The sequence below is a fragment of the Schistocerca serialis genome, chromosome 3, assembly GCF_023864345.2.
Source record: "Schistocerca serialis cubense isolate TAMUIC-IGC-003099 chromosome 3, iqSchSeri2.2, whole genome shotgun sequence".
Lineage (NCBI taxonomy): Eukaryota > Metazoa > Arthropoda > Insecta > Orthoptera > Acrididae > Schistocerca > Schistocerca serialis.
In genome coordinates, this window is record NC_064640.1 from 1,028,152,149 (window position 1) to 1,028,178,122 (window position 25,974).

Genomic DNA, 25,974 nt, shown 5'->3' on the forward strand with positions numbered 1-25,974 from the left:
TGCCCACAAAATTTCTATTCTTGTAACTCGCTCTGTCATGTAACAATAAATCATATAAAACATGCATTTCTTTAAAATTAAAAATTTGTCTTCATCACAACATATAAAACTACATGGATGCATGAAACTAAATTTTATGCAGTTAAACAACTAAAAAATGTCTACAAACGGAATTGATGGATTACTAGAACACACTGCAAATTGCTAAACCTAACCTCAGGATGTAAAATAAGTAATGGTCCCAGCAGAAAATAATATGATGTCATTAAATATGCCATATTACTTGTCTTTTTGAAAAGAAAGTAAGTAGTGAGACATAACAGAACAGAGGAGAATGAGAATGAACAATAATTGCTAGTAAACTCAGTGGTTTCAATCATCCGGAGTCATTACTATCAATTTGGTGACCAACCCACTTAACATTTCAATGTATCTGACTACATTTTTCACTGAGAAGTAACAACCAAATCCAAAAAATAATGTTCTCTCTCTCTCTCTCTCTCTCTCTCTCTCTCTCTCTCTCTCTCTCTCTCTCTCGTCAGTCGTGGTGAGCAAAGGAGCAGACAGAGTATTCATCACAGTATTTCAAAACATTCAGAGTGATGCATGGTGCATTTTTTACTAATGGACATTTTGCCAATGACATGTTCCAGATATACAAACATATGCTCAAAGTGAGGTGGGTTCCCATATTGTTCACTGGCAAAACTATGGCACTATTCCTGTGTGGCCCCCATTTACTGTGTAAAACATTCCCACATGATAATACCTCCACTGCTTGCCTACACAGTATCCACTTATGAAGTGGGATTCAGCATATTCACACACTGCCATCACTGTATTCAAACATGTACTGACAAGGGAAACTCCTCATCACCCCCCCCCCCCCCCCAATCATATTTTATGGTAAGAGGGCCCAGTGGATAGCCCATCAAAACCTGAATACAGATCAAGCATGAAAACAGGAAGAAGGTGCACTGAACTGTGAAAAAAAAACACAAAATAGAAACAGTGAACATTCCAAGGCCACGAAGTGCAATACAGAGCAGCCTAGTAGAGCAATGGGATTGTAGTTAAGAGGTCACGGTGTTGTACTGTCAAGCGGGCCAGCTGTGTTCAGACCTCCCTTGTACCAAATTTTCTTTTCTTCCCTTCTGTTCGCTGTATTCAAATTTGTGTCTGTCATGGTGTAAGTCCGTTTGCAACAACGAGGTGTAAGGAAGGGACCTATGACAGTCAATTCTGCACAACTATGCTATTAGCAGCTCAAAGGAAGTGGCTTTTGAACAGGACCCACAAACTTTTGATGACAAGGCGACAAGTCAACCAAGTCATCAGAAAACACGTCTGGAATGCCATACACATATTAGTGACAGGACATGTGTCATATGACAGGAATCTCTTAGTGACGCACCTAATTTGTAAGCTTAGTAATTGAGTGAGAGATGCCTCCCTGCCCGATTTAGGTGTACGGTTGAATGTGAAAGTGATCACTTCCAAGGAAATGATGAAAACATAATAGTTTGTCACACAAACTGCAACAAATGAATGCAACAGTTTTACAATCACACAGTTTCTCTGTGCTCTGTCAAAACATATGTTTTTAATGTTTTTGAAGTTGTGCTCCATTTCGGAAGTTTTGACTAATTCCTTTGTTGTAACATAGTTCACACCCATTTATTTGTTGTTTTCATTTCTGTGAGACATTTATGTCATACTGCTCTCACTATTCATCACATTTACTTGTGATGGTAATGTATTCTTACCACATGACTCATATTCTATGAGGGTTGACTGAAAAGTAATGCCTCCACCTTCGTAACTCTTCAACATGTGGCAGGTACTGGCTTGTTCCGTAGCCTCTTCTCAACAGCTCCCATTGGCGGAAAGCCTTAGCATTGAATAGCTGTGTTGTTACAGTGCAAAGTATTCACAATGGTGCAAATTCTGAAACAACGGCTACCAAGGGTCCAAAAGGAAAAGGGAAATGTTTTCCTGCAGCATGACAATGCCAAACCACACACTTCATGTGCCACCACAGCACAACTTCAGAGACTGAATCTCACGACTGTACGACATCCTCCATACAGTCCAGATTTAGCACCGCCCGACTTGCATCTGTTCTCAATAATGAAAGACTATCTGCGGGGACATCATTATGCTTCTGATGAAGATGTTGAGAGAACTGTGAGACTGTGGTTGTGGAAACAGAGTGTCGACTTCTTCCGTGATGGCTTCCGAAAACTTTTTCGTCGTTAACATAAATCTATCCAATTGGCTGGTGATTATGCCGAAAAGTGAACAATGGTAATTAAAGATCACATTCTAAGAAATATTATTCTAATAATTATTTCTGAGTTTGATTTATTAAAGCATTCCCATCTAAACCCAATTAACGAGGGTGGAGGCATTACTTTTCATTCAGCCCTTGTATAACTAATGTATACTTTGACAACTACCAACACTACAGAAAGAACAAACATTTCAGTGACCAGAAGGACAGTTCATAATGTTATGGAAAAAAAAAAAGAAAGAAAAATAAATGGCTCAATACAGTTATGAACATGGCTCATCCACTTCGCCGTCCAACACCATGACAACCATGACGCTGCGGCTGTTGATGTTTGCTAAGTATTGCACTTGGACCATTCACAGTTTCTATTTTGCTTGTTTTTCACAATTCAGTATACATTCTTCCTGTTTTCACACGATCTGTGCTCAGTTTTTGGCGGGCTATCCATTAGGCAATCTTACCACTAAATATGACGGGGGTGCAATGGGCAGCTTCCCTTGAGAGTATCATCAGTTCAATTCAAGTGATCTATACAATCATTCAAGCATCAAGTTTCCTTGTTCCTATACCCAAGCTCATCTCCATGGAGTGTGTGTAATTAGTAAAATGTATCTGAATATGGAAAAGCAATTACTTTAATCGTGCACCTGTCAACTAATCAATGCCTCACCTAAACTATATAGTGAGTGCTCACCTTTAAGCCTTCCATTATGTGTATCCCACTTAGTACTTTTTACATAATAGGCTCCAAAACTGAGTTGTGTGTGTATGTGATGTGTAACAAAAGAGAAGAGGGCCATATGGGGAAAGGACAGGAGTACAATATAGGGAGTTCTACTTTTAAGAAGTAACAGTGTAGCAAATTTTACCTTTGTAATAATTGTATTTAAAATAAATAGATGGTAGATTACGGAGTAAATATAAGGTAATGTTGGGCAAGAAACTGATTATGCCTGTATGATAAAATTCTGTTTTATTACACTGCTATCAATCATTTTACATAGCCTACCCAATTTTACACTGCAAGTACTGTACTTTTTATATGTGAAATTATTTCACATGCATGCTTATCTTTGCGTAACAATTGCGACTAAATTAACTCTGACCAAAAATATGCCTTTTACATAATAGGCAATGCAAAGCCATTACAGTCTACAAATGGCTGCGGAGTTGCACTCCGTGGGCAGGAGTTAGGTACACTTTATCTATAAAATGTTAGTAAGTATTGGACATTCCATTTTTTGTACTCTTACAGTGTCACTGCACACACTAAATATACAGCCTCTTCTGATTTTCAAAACGTTTCAGCTGCCTATTTGTATGTAAAGCAATGTAATTCTTTCTATCTTTTTATGAGGTATACAGCCTTGTACTATCATTTGTGACACTATTTATGATATAAATTCATTAAAACAGGTAAGTGTGTGTCTATAACTGAAAGTATTACAATACTGCAACTTTCATAGTCTTAAGCATTTCCAATATTTTTGGACACGGTTTCATTGCTGGACAATTTCAGACTTGCTGTTTTTATTATTTTTCCTCTGCTCATCTGTAAAAAAAGGTTCAACACATCTCTTCAATTAGTACTGACCTTATATGCAAACTGGTTGATGTTTTAGGATTGTTTTGTAGTGGACAATGTACATCAATGAATGCAAGTGATAATGTACCTTCTGCTTAGGTTTGCTTGTATGAAGGTGGCTGGCAGAAGGCCTGTACATGCAGGGAAAAAAAGAAAAAGAGAAAAATGAGAGAATACTTTATGGGAAGGGAAATAGTCAGCCTCCACATTCAAAGACAATAGTTTTACTGATTACTTAATTCATTTTAAAAAACTAAAAAATTAATACACAATCCGTGTCAAGTCATCAACCTAGCCTGTAAAAGTGAACTACAGTGCCATACTTTATTAGAAGAATTTTAGAAAGAAATCAAACAACACAATTCTGGCGTATTGCTTCAGCACAAACAGCATTTCATTAACAATTTTCAGCCATCACACAAAAGTTAATTTCCACACAGTTTTAACTCTGTCAAGGTAAAAAGCCACCTATCATTATTACACAACAATATTTGAGGACTAAAGAGTATAATTAATGAAAAACCTTTTTGCACAGGTAAGAGACTCATCAGACCCATTTGACATGTTCTGCCTCTCTGATCATTATGACCACTGGTACAGATTTGTTAAGGATTTCATACTAAATTCTTGATAATTATAAGTGTATACTGAGTACTTACAGATAACTTCACACTGCAAAACCAATACCCAATCACCTCTCAGATCATGACACGCAGCTTCTTTTGTTAAATTCTAATACTGAACTGGATGCAAAATCTATTACATCTGAATTCAAGTGGGCACTCAGTAATTAAAAAATTGATCATTTTAGGACCACCTCAAACAAATGAACTGGAATGATGTATAGTATTCATGGCATGAATGAAACACAATACACTTTTGTTAATAAAGTACTTACCTTATTTGAATACTGTTTTCCTCTTAAACTAATCAAATACAAAGCAGCCACTGATTACTCAAGAAGTAAAGGTATCTTTTAAAACAAAAAGCAAACTGTATCTGTCAGAAACAGCTATGACGATGATGATGATGATGATGATGATGATATAGCATATTACAAGACATACTGCAAAATAATAAAATGGACATCAAAGCAGTGCGGGTTTCCCGCATCATCCCCTATGCTCCTCGAGAATGGAACATCATCATCATCAAAGCAAGAGAAGACAAAGATAATCACATCACATAACAAAATAAAGACAATGTGAGATACAGTGGAGGATTAGACCAACAGGACCAGACATGAAGAGGGGCAAATAGCATGAAGAGTAAATAATAGATAACAGATCTGCACAGTGTTGTAAAACTTTTGAAAGGCATTAACCATCTGAAAGCAAATAATATTGTCAAAGTTGCAGTTTGGATTTTTAAAGGGTTCTGATATTTTCACATACAGTGAAAATGTACTTACTTCATTATACAATAAATTACAAGGCTACTGGTATATTTTGTGATCTGTCAAAGGCATTCCACTGCACAAATCACGAAGTCCTTTCAAGCAAATCAGAATATTACAGTGTTACAAGAATGGTGCAAAATGGTTCAAATCCTATATCTCTGTCAGGAAACAAAGGGTGCCATTAAGAAAGAGAAATGTAGTAAGCTATTGGGCATTATCCAACTAGGAACTAATTACATGTGCCTCAAACGTTCCATCTTAGAGCCCATACATTTTCTCATATACATCAATTATCTTTCATCTTTAACACTATCGATGTCAAGTTTGTTTTGTTTGCAGACAATACAAACATTGCAATAAATAGCAACGCAAATGTAGTCTTAGAAAGGTCACTTAGTGAAATTTTCAGGCATATTAATACTTGGCTCCTGGATAAGTCTATGTCACTATCCTGTGAAGAAGCACACTACATGCAGTATAGAACTGTTAACAGGTTTCCCACCAGTAAATGCCTAAAATATGACACCAGACAGAAGAAATGGACAGTGTTAAATTCTTGGGATTATAGCCTGATAATAAATTCAACTGGGAAGAGCAAACCACTGAACTGTTGAAACACCTGAACAAATCCCCTGTCGCAATGCAAATGCTGTCAGACATAGGGGATATAAAAATGAAAATGTTTGCATGTTATGCTTACTTTCATTCCATATTGTCATAATATGGCATTGTTTTTTGGGGTAACTTGTCAAGCCAAACTAAAGTTATCCAGTCCAAACGCGTAGAATAAGCTTTATTTGTGTTGTGAACTCATGACACCCTGCAGAGGCCTGTTTAGGGAACTACAGATTGTAACTACTGTTTCCCAATATATTTATTCATTAATGAAGTTTGTCAAATATTAAAAAATTAATATTTTTTTATCAAACCAACAGCTCTGTTCATGAAATCAATATTAGAAAAATCTTCACAAAGATTTTAAGTCACTTACATTAGTCCAAAAAGGTGTCTATTATTCAGGTAGACATTTTCAATAACTTGCCAGCAGCCATAAAAAATTTAACTGCCAATAACAAAATCACATAATAGAAAATCCATATAGAGGAAGTGGAAAGGCTGAGCTGCAGACAGCCACAACAAAAAGACTGCTAAACATGTAAGCTTTTGACCAAAAGGCCACCACCTGAATTTGGACACACACACACACACACACACACACACACACACACACACACACACACACACACACAACCACTGTCTGGCTGCCAAGGCCAATAATACTGTGTTTAAGAGAGGCATAAAGGATTTATTGGTTGCCAACTTTCTTAATAGAACCAACTAGGAGTGTGAGTGTGAGTGTGTGTGAGTGTGTGTGTGTGTGTGTGTGTGTGTGTGTGTGTGTGTGTGTGTGTGTGTACACATTGGCTACTTCTTTTGACACACATCTGCAACTTGACTCTTCAGTGTTATTTGTACAGAAACACTGTTTAAAAGTATCCACAAGGAAACAAAAGATTTTGCTTTTCAGTTTAGTACCATGTGCAAGCCTAAGAATTACAAAACATAAAAACAGATTTACATTGTTATAACAATAAAGCCAGAGTTCCAGCATCAAGTAACTTGCATCCATAAGTTTAAAATTAAGCAAGGAACATGACAGGAAGCTAGACTTTTCATTAAGCAGTTTCTGCTTTTGATTAAAAGACCAACTAAAACAGAATGTAAAATCAGGTTCAACTTAATTATCTCTATAATTAGTCAGATAAACTTATTTCATTTAATTGTAAATTTTGAAGTGATATTTCCTCCTCCAATTCGGGATTCGCTATTGCTCCGTTCAAGGTCAATGACGTAACAGCACTACTAATTAGTTGCTCTAGCATTTTCTACCAATGAATTATTAGCTCTGTTGTCTAATGAACTAATTTAACGTGCGTTAAACAAATGCAAGCAGGGATTTTTTTTTTTTACTGCGACCTAAGAGGTAAATCACCTCGTGTTCTATCGTATCTGTCAGGCGGAGAAAATGTTGGAGAAAAGCTTCTCTCACCTATCTCGTCGCCTGCTTCTTCAAAATCGGTGGTTTCTGTATCGCCGCTGCTGGCGTTTCCAATAGCAGAGCCACTAAAGGCATACATTGCTATTACGGTGTCCATAGCTTCTTCTGGCTCGCTATCAATAGAGTCTTCCACCTCACTATCAATGGAGTCTTCCACCTCACTATCAATCGAGTCTTCCACCTCACTATCAATCGAGTCTTCCACCTCACTATCAATCGAGTCTTCCACCTCACTATCAATGGAATCATCAATATCAGACTCCTCAGTTTCTGTGCCCACAGCTCTTTTTATCTCGTCCACAGCTTCTTTAATACCTGTGTCCATTCCTCCTTGTAACTCTTTATCCATGGTTAGAAATTTCTAACTTCTGAACTATGCTATGACAACTAAAACCACATGTAAGCCAGAAAGGCGGACAGGAAGCAAGGATCTTAACCCTTGGAATCACGAGTTTTCGTCAACTTCACAGGCAAAGTTAATATACTTCCTGATACTTCGTAACAATCGATCCCGTCATTTGAAGTTATATTTAATTAATAACTAGGTGCATGACAAGTTTCACTTAAATTGCGATGTATATTTTAACAGCACACCGTGTAGTAGGCCGATACTATAAATCATGTCTGCTCAAATTTGAGTCTAATGGATCTGCGTTAGCAGCATACTATTTTGTTGTGTATTAGTAATGACAACTGGAGAAAAACCCTTTTGGCAAGAAAGTTCTTCGAAACAGCAAAAACAGGTTTACTGGGCTTCCAAGGACGCGGCCTCTGCTCGTGAACAGTAGCTCTCAGGAAAACACACATGTCACACTCCCGCGTCTTCTGAACATAGTAGCAAGGTTACTCGTCTGAAATAATGATATTGTTTTCAGTGTCATGAAATGTTATGAAATAAATTATTTCTCATGTTCGCATCTTGCCTGAAGCGTTTTGTCAGGGCAATTTTACTTATTTTGAGGAACCTGCGTGTGTCATCGGTTGTTTAAGTTCGCTGGAATTTACGTCACCTTTTGATGTGTTAAAACTTAGAAAGATGCAATTTTATCCTCTCCTCCCCGTCAGCTCATAAAAATCACACTGTGACAGTTTCCTCCCTTGCTAATGCAAAAAACGTGCACGACAGTTCCCTTGTGTCGACTGCAACTAACTTGTAAACTTGTAATAGGATCCATTCTTTCTCAGAAATAAATTAAAAATCCTAAAGCTTCAGCCGGAAATCTTAACAATTTTTATTTAAAAATAGAAGTACGCGTGTTTCGTTTCGCCACAGAGAAATAAATAAAGTGTTAACGTAACTCATACTGAAGTAAGGCAGCACGACAATAATTGAGAAAAGCATCAGTTTGTCCAGAATTGTTACTTTAATCTCTGTCGACACCAGCACGGACACTTTTCTATTACGCATGGAGAGCAAGTGAAAAAGCCACTAGATAATGCGACCTGCTCAGAGAGAAATTTCTGTGTCACACGCCGCACGCACCAGCTGTTCCATCCAATGGCTACTGGGAAGGCTGACATTTACTCCAAGAAAAATTTGTGCGCTCGGGAAACTAGAGTTATTGCTTGTTAATGTAACATGCGCTGTGCAAACCCACAATGAACCCTACAAAGGTAGAATAGCATCGCCATACGTAAACTTAACTGAAAATTGCTTCTAAACCTTTTAGATGTGCCCTGGAACGAAGGCTACAGTCAAGCAACAAAATGACACTACTGGCTGGTAGTACACTAGCTGTAACTGCTGACGCCACTCCACCTACCAGCACTCAAGTTTCTGGAATAGAAGCACTACATCCAGTCACGGAAAATTCAGCAGCCAACACACTAAGTATTTATGAGGCACAATCTACAAGACCACCAAATAAATTGCCCAGGAAAGACTGCGTTCATAATTAACTGACTAGTTGATTCTTCACGTGCGTTGTACAGAGGAGGAGAGCTTGTTAGAAGTCTACAGAGATTTTCCAGTCTTTAATGATGTGACAGAACCTTGATCAAATAATGAGGATCGACGAAGGCACTTCTGACTGGCAACTGAATGCCGTTTCAAGAATTGCAACGTGTTACAAAATGTATCAATCGAGAACAAGTGCGGGAATGAAGTTCCGACAAGCCCACAATAAAATATTTTGAGACCAGATACGAGTTATAAATAAGTGACTGCCCCTGACGGAAACAACAATCTGAAATTTAGCTGCATGGGATTTTCGGAAAAGCACATAATGCAATGCTATACTATATATTGTACAGTATTTGAAGACCAGAAATAAAAATTTTATGTACCCTACCACATACAGGTAGATTAAAACTGAAGAAACTGCAAAAAGGTGGGAATTTAAGGAGATGGGACCTGGATAAACTAAAAGAACCGGAGGTTGTACAGAGATTCAGGGAGAGCATAAGGGAGCAATTGACAGGATGGGGGAAATAAATACAGTAGAAGAAGAATGGGTAGCTTTGAGGGATGAAGTAGTGAAGGCAGCAGAGGATCAAGTAGGTAAAAAGACGAGGGCTAGTAGAAATCCTTGGGTAACAGAAGAAATACTCAATTTAATTGACGAAAGGAGAAAATATAAAAATGCAGTAAGTGAAACAGGCAAAAAGGAATACAAACGTCTCAAAAATGAGATCGACAGGAAGTGCAAAATGGCTAAGCAGGGATGGCTAGAGGACAAATGTAAGGATGTAGAGGTCTATCTCACTAGTGGTAAGATAGATACCGCCTACAGGAAAATTAGAGAGACCTTTGGAGATAAGAGAACGACTTGTATGAATATCAAGAGCTCAGATGGAAACCCAGTTCTAAGCAAAGAAGGGAAAGCAGAAAGGTGGAAGGAGTATATAGAGGGTCTATACAAGGGCGATGTACTTGAGGACAATATTATGGAAATGGAAGAGGATGTAGAGGAAGATGAAATGGGAGATATGATACTGCGTGAAGAGTTTGACAGAGCACTGAAAGACCTGAGTCGAAACAAGGCCCCCGGAGTAGACAATATTCCATTGGAACAACTGACAGCCGTGGGAGAGCCAGTCCTGACAAAACTCTACCATCTGGTGAGCAAGATGTATGAAACAGGCGAAATACCCTCAGACTTCAAGAAGAATATAATAATTCCAATCCCAAAGAAAGCAGGTGTTGACAGATGTGAAAATTACCGAACTATCAGACTATCAGACTAACTTATTAAGTCACAGCTGCAAAATACTAACACGAATTCTTTACAGATGAATGGAAAAACTAGTAGAAGCCAACCTCGGGTAAGATCAGTTTGGATTCCGTAGAAACACTGGAACACGTGAGGCAATACTGACCTTACGACTTATCTTAGAAGAAAGATTAAGAAAAGGCAAACCTACGTTTCTAGCATTTGTAGACTTAGGGAAAGCTTTTGACAATGTTGACTGGAATACTCTCTTTCAAACTCTAAAGGTGGCAAGGGTAAAATACAGGGAGCGAAAGGCTATTTACAATTTGTACAGAAACCAGATGGCAGTTATAAGAGTCGAGGGACATGAAAGGGAAGCAGTGGTTGGGAAGGGAGTAAGACAGGGTTGTAGCCTGTCCCCGATGTTGTTCAATCTGTATATTGAGCAAGCAGTAAAGGAAACAAAAGAAAAATTCGGAGTAGGTATTAAAATTCATGGAGAAGAAATAAAAACTTTGAGGTTCGCCGATGACATTGTAATTCTGTCAGAGACAGCAAAGGACTTGGAAGAGCAGTTGAATGGAATGGACAGTGTCTTGAAAGGAGGATATAAGATGAACATCAACAAAAGCAAAACAAGGATAATGGAATGTAGTCGAATTAAGTCGAGTGATGCTGAGGGAATTAGATTAGGAAATGAGGCACTTAAAGTAGTAAAGGAGTTTTGCTATTTGGGGAGCAAAATAACTGATGGTCGAAGTAGAGAGGATATAAAATGTAGGCTGGCAATGGCAAGGAAAGCGTTTCTGAAGAAGAGAAATTTGTTAACATCCAGTATTGATTTAAGTGTCAGGAAGTCATTTCTGAAAGTATTCGTATGGAGTGTAGCCATGTATGGAAGTGAAACATGGACGATAAATAGTTTGGACAAGAAGAGAATAGAAGCTTTCGAAATGTGGTGCTACAGAAGAATGCTGAAGATTAGATGGGTAGATCACATAACTAATGAGGAAGTATTGAATAGGATTGGGGAGAAGAGATGTTTGTGGCACAACTTGACCACAAGAAGGGATCGGTTGGTAGGACATGTTCTGAGGCATCAAGGGATCACCAATTTAGTATTGGAGGGCAGCTTGGAGGGTAAAAATCGTAGAGGGAGACCAAGAGATGAATACACTAAGCAGATTCAGAAGGATGTAGGTTGCAGTAGGTACTGGGAGATGAAAAAGCTTGCACAGGATAGAGTAGCATGGAGAGCTGCATCAAACCAGTCTCAGGACTGAAGACCACAACAACAACAACCACATACAGCAATTAAATCAAATGACGATGAAACAACACTACAAGAGTTCCAAATACAATACTTTAATATATTATGGTATTAAAAATACACGGCTATTTAAGAAAACTGTCTGCAAGCTGTTCTTTTTTACCCCGGTTTACAGGAGTCATTTGGAGGGTCATCCGACGCACTTTCGTTTGTGCGTATTGTTATCTATTCATCAGGTGCAATAACTGAGTACAGTTCGATTCATTTTGTCTCTCCATCCACGTAATCACTGTTCATAATAACCAGTATTTCCAGTGTATCGCTATCACCGTCAATGCTATGTTGTTCATCCGTAACTATTCTACCTCTCTCGTTTCACATAGCATCAATCTGTCTCTGAAGTCGGTACATGTTTACGATTGTCCAGCGGTTCAAGTCTTCAAAATAAATACTGCACTCCAGAACATCACCTGCAGAGTGAATATTTGCTGTTGAAATCTATGTCACTATATTCTTCTGTGTTGCATTTTCTTCACCGGAACACTCGCCCAAAGCGCATACTGATGTTTTGACCCACCAGGCCAACTTTCAATACGCAACAGTCTTTAGATTTACTGCCTGCATGAATATTTGCCATACCTCATCTACAAGTGAGCAGCTGACGGCGATGGAGGCCCATATTTTGGATGTGTACACCCCTAAGCTGAACCTGTGGCGCGGGCCCTACCGGTACTAATTTTATGATAATTAACCTGAAAAAAATAACTTATTTTTTTCAATTAAAAGCGTATAACAGTATTTTGGATTTATAATTTGTTTGTACAAAATTTTACCATACGGGAGTATGATTTAATGGAATTACGAAATTAAAAAAAAACAAAGGGTACTGGAATCATTAAGGTATTCAACGTGACTTATTTACGGATTCTTTTAAAGAACAAAAAGCTGAAACTGTGTACATACAAAAATCATTATTTCAATTTTAAAAACAGCACACCGCAACTATAACCAGTTGATTATATAATTAATACCATCTAAAATGTTTCTGACAAATTCACATTTTCTTAAAAACTTACTTGTCTGGCTCTAATTTCACGCTAAAACGTTCACGATGGTCGTTTGACCTTGCTAATCGTGATGACGTCACAAACCAATAAGTTGCTTTAGCTATGGATCTCAAAACATTCGAAAAGAATCTCATATCACCAAACAAATTTCTTCCATTTTTAAAATTCACAAAATAATTCACTTTTCGAAGAAAACTAATTACTCTCGTGAAAATCTAAACAAAAAAGCCTTATGCATATTTGAAATCATATGAATAGTTTTAGGGATACAGGAGTAGGAACAGGATTATGTTAATGCATAATTTTTTGCAGTTTTTTCCATAAATGAAAAGAGTAATTAAGTGTGTGAAAATATTTTGTATATTTTCAACTTTATGAAATTTCCTGCGTGGTCAGTATTGTTGAAAGCAGGATTAGCTGCCCAACAGTGAAAATGCAAAGTTCCCTTTCCCATTCGCTCGCCGTTCCCCTACCACTGTTACTGTGGTATTTCCCTACACGTGTCACGTTAGATTTATGTAGTGAACTTATTAAGGCCGTGCGGGACATCTGAGTTTTCTGCGTTATAAATCACACGATAAATGATTTTGATTATAAATATTAAGGTGAATAATACTGAACTAAAAAACTGTACAGGAGAACTGTTCTGAATCAAAAAATGCCAGTTATAAAAGGAGTTTCACTTTTTTCTTTTCTTTACTCTTTTTATATGACAATTAAAATTAAAAATTTTCCAAACTAATTTTTAAACTTTCAGACAGTGTCTCGAGTACTGGTTATCTTGCCGCAAAAGTGCTTTTGACATTCTTTCAGCAAAATTTCAATAGAAATTAAAGAATTAAGGGGAGAGAGGGACATCACCACCAATGAATGTTTTCACAAAGTATCAAAACTATGTTGATTATTTCCCCCATTTTTCCTAATTTGCGTGGGGTATTAGTCTCATTACACTTTCAGTCTTGCGACTTCAACACATCAGCAGGTAAATGAGGTGGAAAGTGAACAAGGATTGGTAGAGCTGCGTGTCCCAGCTTTAAATGATCGCTGATGCTTTCTCACTGACGGAACAAATTATTGATGTCCCGATGTAGCTGACATCAGTAATTCCTTCCCTTTCCTTTCTCCGCCCCCCTTACCCCCCCCCCTTTCAATTTATGAGTTCTACTTCGCCTTAACAAGTGGTTTACCACGCAAGACCCTCCAAAAGAACGGAAAGAGTGTATGTGATACCATTTCATAAGAAAGGATCAAGATTGCAACAAATAGGCATCCAGGGGTATCAGCATTACAGCGACACTGGGATGGATGTATGGCCGAATTATAAAATAAAACCTGGAGAACGAAATTACAACAGTGTCTCTGCCATAGATTGATCCTGTGAATATATTTCTTATAAGAGAGACAACTGGAAAAAAGAGGAAAACATGTTTTTTCATATATTTACAAGAAGGAAGCGCCCCCATACCAATAAACGATTTACGTCATTATCTTGATGAGAGTACAATAAATACAGGGTGCATCAAAAACAATCATCCGATCTTGTACGTCTATATTTCTAAAACTAATAAACATATACAATGAATTTTGTTTTTTGATTAACGGAAAACTCAAGTTTTTTTATACCTTTTCATGGGTGTTCAATATGCCCCCTAGATGCACGGCATATGTCAATGCGGTATTCAAATTGTTCGCAGACTGCAGCGTGCACGTCTCAGTTGTTTCATTGTTGTTGGTAAAGGATGCACATAAACTGTCTTTCATAAACCTCCCACAAGAAATAATCACATACGGTCAACGACCGGTGTCCTTGGAGGCCAGTAATGTAAGGCTGAATCATTCGGTCGAGTGCGACCGATCCATCGTTCAGTAATCCTTTGATTTAACTATTACCGCACTTCGAATGTCAGTGTGGCGGCGCCCCATCCTGTTGGTACATGAAGTCGTTCGAATCAGTCTCCAACAGTGGGAAAAGAAAGTTCTCAAGCATATGAGATTTCTGTAATAGTGTTCTCGGCAAAGAAAAATGGACCATACACCTTTTCCAGTGAAACCGCGCGAAACACAAATTTTGGAAAGGCCCTCATGATATACAAGTTCACGTCGTCGCTCCGTACCCCACATTCTCAGATTATGACGATTCATCTTTCATTTAAACGGAATGTTGCCTCATCACGAAACACCAAGCGTGGAAGAAAACTCATCTTTCCAAGAACGAAATTACAGAGCTCCATACGTCGTCGTTTGTTACCTTCACGAAGAGCTTGCAGTATGGTTTCATGTGTAAACGTCGGCGAAACGCGTGTCAAACGGATATCGGGGGCATGTTGAGCTGTCGAACTGCACGGCGAACAGATGTCTGCGGACTCGTGAAACTACGGCGGATGCGTTCCACGTCTGTGTCAGACAGTCGGGGACGGGCCGGCGATTTGCCCATACACAAACAACTTGTTTCTCGGAATTGTTCATGCTGTCGTCTGATTTTCTGTGCTGTCGGAGGACACACACCATACGTCGTACGATCGTCATGCTGAACAATTACTGACCCGCACTGCACAAAACGTACAGCACAGAACGCTTTCTGTTGTCCCAATATATTTTTACTAGAGCTGAAGTGGGCGCACACTGCTGCTACCTAACGGGAACCATGTAAACCTCAATTGTTTGCTCTTTCCAACAGTACGTTGTTCACGCAAATACCTCAAACGGCATAATAGTTAAGATTTTTTTAAAAGTCGGTTGATTCTTTTTGATACACCCTGGATATATGCTGCTGCAGTTAGGTTTCACAGGGCATTAGAGACAAGAATTAAAATAAAGAAAAAATCTCCCGATTAACGAGACCAACCAAAAGTCTTACAGAGCCGTGCTGTATAGCACTTACACTGCTTACATATTATCTGAATTCAGTTCTTAAAGAATGGATGAAACATTGTGAAGGAACTTGCCTAGACATATACTGGCGTTACCTACAGAGTTTACTATTCATCGATCAAGTAATATTGCCTGCAGGTGACTGATAGAGTACCAGTACACAATTAAAATAAGAAACATACAATAAGACCGGATTAACAATGTACTTTTCTAAAAGCAAAATATCTCCGTATAACATGACTATAATAGATGGAGAAACATTGTGGTGTGTCAAAAGTATAAATATTTGAGAGTCAATCTAACATTAGGGTCCCAGTAAACAAGAAATAAGGCAGAGGACAACACAATCTAAGCACTCAGTAAGCTGAATTCCATCATTTGGTAAGATAAAATAAATACAAATTATATGAATCAATAGTACAAAACATTTGTTTATATGGAGTGGAAACTTGGAAAATGGCAAAACACGATAGAAGACTTGAAGCCGTGCAAATGGATTTTTTGGGAAGTTGTTGAGTTTCAAGGTGATAGGAGATCCTGAAACAACTTGGAAGCTAATGTCAACTCTTACGTACATCACAGAACAGATGCAAAACCGGCGTTTAAATTGGTATGGGCATATGATGGGATTAAGGGATGAACCATGGCCGAGAAAAGTCGAAGACCCGGTAAAGAATGGAAAAATCATGTGGAGAACATGCAACGAACAAATTTGAAAGAATATTTATATTAGGATCGAGAAGCTTGGATGAGATTGCGAAAAACAGCCTAAAGAGCTGTAAACAACCAGCAAACTAATAAATCTAGCTGGTAACCGTCGATAATAAGGCGAAGTTTCATCACAATTACACACTTCATCACCATTTGAATATTATCTACCATAACTTTGTATAGAATTTCACGAAACTGGTGTCGATTCACTATCGGAAGACGTTGCTTCTTCAATGCTCGTGGGCTAATTCCGTGACAACAGTTCCACCTTGAAAACCACCCATAGTATGTAATAAAGTATTTGTTACTATATAAATCAAATCAAAACTTTGTGCATTTTTCTGTCCATTCCACCTCACTTTCATTTGTGTTAACAAAACATGTAAGTTTATTATTTCAACCATTTCTTAAGGCACAACACTAGCTCACGTGCTAAACTTGCTACTGTGTCACCATCTTTCACACGGTCAATTATTTTTAGTTTATCGGTCACAGGATATGCTTTTCGTATCTACGACATTTTAACAAGCACAGAAATCTTGACTGAGTAATGCACGACCCTTATTAATCATAATAAAACCAAGGTCGAGTTTACTTACGCCTATACCTTTTGGCAAGTGTTTTTAGGGCTTTAAGGTTCAAATGGCTCTGAGCACTATGGGACGTAAAAAACTAACTAACCTAAGGACATCACACACATCCATGCCCGGGGCAGGATTCGAACCTGCGACCGTAGCGGTCGCCCGGTTCCAGACTGAAGCGCCTAGAACCGCTCGGCCACCCCGGCCGGCCAGGGCTTTAAGGATGCATGGGTAAATGATATTACTAAAATGCTACACGCAAACTTTAACAACGATTTTACGTTGCGTTATATACTAATCTGTGGTATATGGGACTTAACTGTGTCTGTTTACTGTTGTTTCCCGTAATTCTTTATAAATTCAAATTCTGTAAAACAGAAATATAACAAACTTTCTCATCTTTTAGATATAGCTTTGCGATCAGTTTAACAATGTATATGAGTAGATAAATAACGGAGAATTTTGGGAGTAGCGTTGCTCATCCCATTTTCAGCGGAGTCATTTTAACCCTGCACGATCTGACATGATACCGAGTCCAAGAGTATATAAAGTCCAAAAGTATAGAATATCCTCTTTCGTTAGGAGCCTGATAGGCCTGCTGCACACCATGTATTCTTAGTTTCGTACATTGTTAACATGCTGCAGAACTTTTACAGATGTATTTTCTGTGGCTCCAGAGCAGTTTTAATCTCAGCACTCTCAGTCCTCAGGCTACTCGGTTGCGCGTGATTGGATATCGGTCATTCTGGGCTTTGTTTTGAGTCTGTACTGTGATAATTTGTTGTCCTAATTTTTTTCTCCAATTTCGTGGTAAATCTGTTTGTGGTAATGAATGTTTAGAAGCATAAAATATTTAATATTTGTAGAAAATTTTAGTATAAAATATTCTATAGTTTTAAGTCTCATCAGGTTTACGCCTTCTACATCTACGTGATGTCTCTGCTATTCACAATGAAGTGCCTGGCAGAGGGTTCATGTCTTTTGCATGACGGGCCATGGCAAGAAAATTCGAAGGAGATAATGGGGTAATCCAGATTTTTCCCTGTTTGATACGAATACACCAATTAGGGAAAGCAGTGATTCCAGAACAGGTTCTTGAGTAATTCGAAATCGCCAATTTAAGGCCCAAACAGTAAAAGACACCACTCCACGTATCAGACTATTTCCATTAATTATCTAGAAACTGAAGAAATTCAATTTGACGATGGCAGTGATGACAAGAAATATCGCCCAAATATTCTTAGGACAAAAAAGGAAGGGTTTGCACTTACAAACGCAATTTGAACTCAAAATCGTGGGAGCTCATAGTCAGATTTTATTGCTAGTCATGGAAAATGTGGGAACTATGCTGTTTAACTTATACAATCAAGAACTAATTCGAAGTGTTCCCAATGTAAGGTGTTTTCAATGTTTCAGTGAGAGAAAGTTATCAAAATTAGTTCTCATGAAGTAATGTTTGTCGACTGGACCATTGTCACCTGACGGGACTGAGTGCCTTTTACATGAAAAAATGAAATAAAAAGCGAATATATCTCTCTCCGGCTTTCTTTCTTCCAAAGCAATTTCCAACTTGCCGTAGCGACGTAAAAAATCTGTGAATTTTCAACACCAATGAACAAAAATTCAAGCCATAAAGGATTTATGAAGAGACATTAAGCCCATTCATTAAGCATTTTAGTAATGGAAGGGCTTAGTCATTTTTAATTTTAATTTACTATTTACCGGGAATTTCATGGCAAAATATACATACTATGAAGGACAACTAGGATATTTAAAACCACGAATAGCTTCCACAAGAAGACTGTGGTTAAAAACTGCACATTTTTACCGTACACCTTAGCACAAAGCTTTTTTTTCTGGGAGACGAATCATTGTACTTACACGTCATATGACTGATGAATCATAAAAAATAAACTGTACTATTTTATTAATTTATGTTTGTAAAATTTGACTAGTGAATGAGAAAATATCATTCACAGTTGATTAAAGTTACTGAAATCCGAGTTTTGTATTAGAATAACATTACTACCAATGAAGGACTCTGCTGTCTAGAACATTTTCAGTTTTACAATACCTGAGCAATGAAACAAGTTGGCAATTGCTGATACCCTCTCCTATAAACTTTCTCAATTAAGTGGGTTAATAAAATATTTAATGACCAAATATACTAATATTTCACTACAACGAACTCATTACCAAACTGTAGATCCCTTAGCAGAAGGTCCACCCAGTCATGAAGTAAAACTTAGGACTAGAAAATTACAAAATCATAAGGCTATAGGCTTTGATTTCATAACGTTGAAACTTGCACAATTACGAACTTCCCATTTATATGAACTCTACATTAACTAATACGTAAACCACGAAACCAGGAGAAAATACTTAAAGAGTGGCAAGAAGTTCTCGTGAATCTGATCCATCAATAAAATGTGGTCCTGTCAGGCGTACTTACTACAGACGTATCTCACTGGTATGCACTGCATATAAAATAATCTATATCCTATCATCAAAACTTACAATACTTACTGAAGATATACTCCATGATCCTCAAGCAGACTTACGAAGAAACAAATCTTCTGAGGATTACGCATTTGTACTATGAATTATGATATGATCAAGAAATTCATGCACTGTGTGTTGACCTCAAAAAAGCCTTTGAACTTTTTGTGGCAAACTATGAGAATTCGGAATCCCATAAAAACATAAATCTATCCAATACGTAAGAAGGAAACGCCATTTTCAGGATCAAAATTAAATATTTAGTTACAAATGGCTTTTGAACCAGTCCACTGTCCATCATACGAACACCAGTTGGATCCTAGACATACAAAAAGTGATTCACACAATCAACTACTCTAGGTTACAAAAAATAAAATTTCAATATTGGGTAAGTTAAAAACTTTGCTTTTAGGACATTGAAAGATCAACGATGGCGTTCTAACAGCAATTAATCGAAGTTCAACTGATGTTTTTCAGAAGCCTCCAAGTAAGTCATTAATGATTAAAATAATAACACGCTTCACCCTTTAAGAGTTTCATTCGTAATACGGCGCGTTCCAGGAAAATATTTCCGTTTTCAAGTGCAATTTTTTACATTAATATTTTATGTGGTGTCTGCACTTGTGTGTGTGTGTGTGTGTGTGTGTGTGTGTGTGGTACTAAAAATTTTGTCCAGCAATTGTCTTTCTATTGTTTAGATGCTAATTTTAGGAAATAATACTTCCAGTGTGTCTACTTACATGTATTGTGCCTCCTTTACTGCATGCATGCATGCATGCACACACGCACATCATTTGCAAAATTTATTCATGCAAAATAACAGATGCGACAGTATCGGATACAAAGTCACGAGCGTTCTATTTTAATAGACTCATTACTTATATGGAACTTATTTTTAACCGGTATCAGTAATAATTAAGTTAGCAGCATGTCCCAATTCTGTAGGGATCGTCCGCACGTTTCTATGATTGTCCTGTGTCCGTACACGAGTATAATCGAACAATGTATAATGTAAAAACTCTTAACTTTTAAATATTTTAAGCTTCAAGTATGGTATTTGTAGTTTAGGTTTGGTGTGCGGAAAAAAGTGACAAACTTTAGTAAGAACTGCCAATTTGAAATATTAAGTGCTACCTTTTATTTCAAGTATTTTCATTTTGACTTGCCAAAGATAGCTAGCCTGGTAATTACAGCAATTATTTAAATCAAGAATTACGCTCCACATTTTGCTTTTATATTGTTTCCTTGCGGATATCTGAGAGAAATGAATAAATAAAATGTTTATAGATTTATTGTAGTTGTTATATACAAGTAAGGCATTTGAGAAAATCTATTCACTATTTAGCTTGTCATTCGGATAAGAATTTTTTCTCCTGACCTTTTGTGGTTTACAGAAACTCCACAAAGTTCAAATGGCTCTGAGCACTATGGGACTTAACATCTGAGGTCATCAGTCCCCTAGAACTTAGAACTACTTAAACCTAACTAACCTAAGGACATCACACACATCCATGCCCGAGGCAGGATTCGAGCCTGCGACCGTAGCGGTCGCACGGTTCCAGACTGTAGCGCCTAGAACCGCTCGGCCACTTCCGCCGGCAAACTCCACAAAAGGCCAGGAGCAAAAATTATGAATGACAAGCTAGATATTGTATCGATTAATTTCTTCAAATGTTACGTTTATAGTAACTACAATAAATGCATAAATATGTTTATTCTTACATGCATTCCTTTCGAATATTTGCAACAAAATAGTATAAAAATACGATGTCAAGCGTATGTGATTTCAAATAATCACATTCGTGATAGTTACGTATGTGACAGTTTAAACTAAATGTAAACCACTGGAACAGAACACCTCTGTATCTCAACTGTTTGTAAACAATAATGTTACACTACATTTGCACCATATTATATTACGTAAACAAACAAGTGTGAGTGAAGGTTTACATGTGTGTAAATTTCAGTGCAATGAGATAAACTTAAGCTATGATAACTGTGAAATCAAAATTATGTCCTGACAGGTGTATTAATATCATGTAGTTTCAGTAATTGCTGTGAAAATATACCTGACTTTCAGCATTTTGAAAGCGAAGTGTAGAAAAGCAATGTTTATCCATTTACGCGTGTAATTGATGACTGTGTTTTTTGTTAAATTAAAGGATGATTCAGTCAGTTATGTGGGATTAGTTTGTGTGCTTCAAGATATCAAGTTCCTTGGAAGTAAGTGGTTCACAAAAATGTTTGCCTACAGAAACCATGAAATGGATATTACAGTCTGGGCAGCAAGAGAAATTGAAATGTGACAAATCGACGAAATTGAAATGTGACAAATGGACGAAATTTGACAATCTGGTTAGTCACCTAAATGGTTTCACAGATCTATTGGTATCATTGACAAGGTTATAATTTTAGTCAGTGTTCTCAAACAACCACTGAAAGGTCATAGTGATTTTATTGCTTATATATCCCTTAAAAAATAATTGTTTTTGGAGCAATTACAACTTGCAGTTACAAATTTCCTGGTGCCTACTAACAACTGAGAAAAACAAATGTGTTAACATTACCTCATCCTGCCTATTTAACGCAGTTTCTATGTAAAATGATCCAAATAAACCATGTATTGGTCTATCACAGACAAATGATAGAAATAACTTTTCAAAGAAAAATCGTACATTATTACGGCGAGACATCGTTCAATAATGGCGATGTTCACACTGTTTAAAGCAATCATCCAAAAAGGAATTGGCCTGCTCTCAAAATAATTCGCTGGCAAGTGATGATAAATTCACAGAAACGTTAAGTATTCCGTTTATCCTTTCATCACAACACAATTTTGCACATGAAGCCTCAAATGAGTGGACAGCGACTTTGTTCACGTTAAAAGTTCTTGTTGATGCTGACGATAAATGTGCGTAGTGGCAATTAAAACTTCAAAATGGAAGCAATATGTAGGAATGCATAGTCTATTAAATTAGGAACGCACCCACACATCCCTTTCTGAAACCAATAAAAATATAAATTATGTGTAAAAGTTTATACACCTGATATTTCTGTTGGAATCATAGAGCAGTCTCCTCACACACTGATTCCTGTTATTTTTGAAATACATCATGTATCAGAAATTATTTGAATTTTGCTGAAGTTAAAAATATCATTTCGTTATTTGCCTACCCAAGGGCCACGGTAAACTTACGACCAATATGAAGTTTCTTGAATTGTCGTTTAAACAAAATTTGTTAAGAGTTGATTTCTTACACGGCAATCCTTTTGCCACCAGTTGGTTGCTCGTCCCGGAAAAGCCCAAATGTTCCTCTGGCTGTTTTGTCTCTTCAGGTTGTCTCGCCATTCCCTTCACATCTTTTTCGACGTTAATGTGCCAGCAGGGTATCCTTGTTTCCGGTTTCGAGTCAGATTAGAGAGATGCGTTTCGTGTTTTTGGAGTTATTCATTGTTCGTATATGGCCGTAAAAAGGGAGCTCTGCATCTGTGTAGTGTGTGAGTGTTTTCTTTTATATGCTCGAACATTTTCTATTTTCGATTTCTAGATGTGGATGCCAATACTGACATTTGTAAAGATGAATTTTGTTGTTAATGTTTCGTGTAGTTTGCAAAGCTATTTTACATTTTTCTGGCTCTTCATCTAACCCAATGGCTGTCATACATTTTCAGACTGACTTATAATTGTTAACATGTGTAACCGTTCCGTATCTGATGTTTAATTGCTTTGTATCGTACTTGATGTCCGACATTACTTCAATTTTTTCAAAAGATATTTGCAAACCACCCTGTTCTGCTACTAGTTTTAGTGCATTAATTTGTTCTGTTACTGTTTGAAACGGCGTGAGGTGTACACAAAGAACTGTCCGTTGGACTTGACTAACAAGGGTTGCTCTTATCTGTAGTACTTTCTAATCAAATCCTATTCCTCTCAGTATGTTAATTAGCATAGGAAGCTCAGTGGAGTCATTTGCCTTTTCAAAATCTTCCTCTTAAATACTGAACCTTAAAAGGTATTCTGTTTTATTGTAGACCAGCTTTTTTAGCAATCTTGACAATATTTTGCATTGTTAGTCTGTTTGCACAGAATTCCTCGCAATTAGTAACTTGAAAATAGTCCTTTTCCACATCTAAAACTCTCTCCTCAGCAGCTGTCTGCTCTTTATCCTTCAATGGATTTGGTACAACAATATTGATGAAGTTGTCATCGTGCGACCTCAATTACACATTCAGTCCAACAAATCACTTTTTTTTATATTTGATAAAATGGTAAGTTCTATAAATGTCACAGTTGCTTAGACACCTCTCGAGTGGACCGAGAGCTTAATCATTTTTCCCTCAGAGTTATGTTTTTTTAATGTGTGTATAAATAACTTACAGCTGCATATTTTAGTAGCCCTAAAAATTCAATAGCTGTTAACACGTTCAAGATTTTTCCTTTTCTTAGGACCAGTGCTGTGTGATACGATGGTCGATTAAGAAAGATAGTTGAAATTGCATCATTGTTAGCTTGGTATTTTTCGTGATACACGTATGATGATGATTTGTTTGTTGGGCGCTCAACTGCGCGGTCATCAGCGCCCGTACAAAGTCCCAATTTTTACACAGTCCAGTTTTTTCACAATCCAATGTAACCACAGTTACGATTGATGATGGTAAAATGATGAGGACAACACAAACACCCAGTCCCCAGGCAGAGAAAATCTCCAACTCAGACGGGAATCGAACCCGGGATCCAGCGGAAGCAACGCCAGCCGCTAGATCTCGAGCTTCGGACGTGGTACACGTATGGGTTCACTATTTTGCACAGGAAAAATGTATTCGCTCACCTAAAACTTAGGCTCAAAATGCTTAATGCATACCACAGTTTCATCGTTCACTTCAAAATTATCTCTGAATTAGTTTAATCCACTTGTTTCTCAATGCTGTTTCTTTGGGAAACTTAAATGCTGAAGTATTGTACGTTTTCCATAATTGGATTTACATCCTGGTACACAACAGCTACGACCCATCGCAAGAACAGTTCACACTTTGAATTATAACGAATTACTGGAGAATCAAGAAAATAAATACTAGCGTAGCACTTGTGATGACATTCACAGCATATACCATAAATAATAGGTAATAATTAATGCTTCAGCTAATAATCTCTAAAATCACGTTACGAAACTGGAAGCACGCTGGTTTGTTTTCCCCCCATGATTGCCACCATATTGTCAACCATCGATGTCTGCCTTAAGGTCTGATTTATTGTAGGTGGTCTCGCTTCCAGCTTCGTAGTTTCAGCGTCTTTTCCAAATGTTAGCTTATTAGACGTAGAAATCTATCATCCGGGAGCATACTTTAGACATTTAAGAACTCGACGAATGTGTGTTTATGTAGAAATTAACGTACACTTACTTTTATACTGAAGACATATTTTTGCAGTACTGTGACATCACAGATCGATTTGAGTCCTATAGCTTTTTTTCCCCCGCGAGTTGACCTCAAAATGTAACGTAATATCACAGTATTCGCGCTGCCGACGTATTTTGCAGATACTTGAGAATGCTGCAACATCTTAGCTTACGACTCGGTTGTGTTTTTTTACTGTAGGGCCGTCTGTTGGAACCAGTGAACACTACTTTTTCCCATGGTACAACGAACTAAGGACAATTTGAACAGTGGAGCCATCTATTGGTGTGTTACAATGATCGAAAGACACTCGATTCTTCAGTGATGCTAATATTCTATTGCAAATTACGTACAGCTTCAAATCAAAGTTGCCAATGTGACCGGTGAGCCAGTGCTTAAACGAATTTTTGAGGTCAGTAACGCAAACAGTGGACAAAATTTCGGCAATTCACATACTTTTACGCTATTTGGTTGAAGAGCGGGGATACTTGGGGTGGGAGTGGTCCATACAAATTGCAACAGTTTAGCCCCCTTCCCCCTTCCTGAGTTTGGCATGTGGCAGGATGTCACGACTCCTGGACTGACCATGGAGATAAGGAAGTACTGATGCTGTTGTCAGCGAAATCTGACTCGCACAATTGTGTCTGCTGTAATATGAACCACAGATTAGGTTGTTAGCAAATTCCTGGCCAAAATGCCCCCTGCCACCCTACTCACTTACGCCTAATGAGCCAACATTAAACGAGCATTCTACAGGGCGAACATAAAACGTTGAAGTTTTCAAAATCCAGTCGAAGATGGTCTTTATAGAGTGAACAGGTTCATACTGGGGGAGGGTGGAGAACAAATTGACCATGTCTCTTTTAAAGGAACCATCCCAGCATGTGTCTCAAATGATTTAGAGAAATCACAGAAACAAAAGTCTTGTTACAAGACGAGTATTTGAACACCCATCTTCCCGAATGGGAAGCCAGTGTCTTAACCACTGTGTCACTTCAGCGTTTGAGAACATACTTGATCCGCCATACTTGGTCAACATACAGCAGGGGTAGTTGTGAATTTCAAAAGCAGACAAACGACACACAGTGTTGCA

At 37.7% G+C, this 25,974-nt stretch overlaps 1 protein-coding gene across 5 annotated transcripts in view; it reads right to left on the bottom strand.

Annotated features, from left to right (window-relative positions):
• LOC126471489 (polyhomeotic-proximal chromatin protein) overlaps window positions 1-25,974 on the bottom strand; it is a 304,690-nt gene that overhangs the window by 21,419 nt on the left and 257,297 nt on the right. The gene's annotated exons all lie outside the window — the stretch shown is intronic.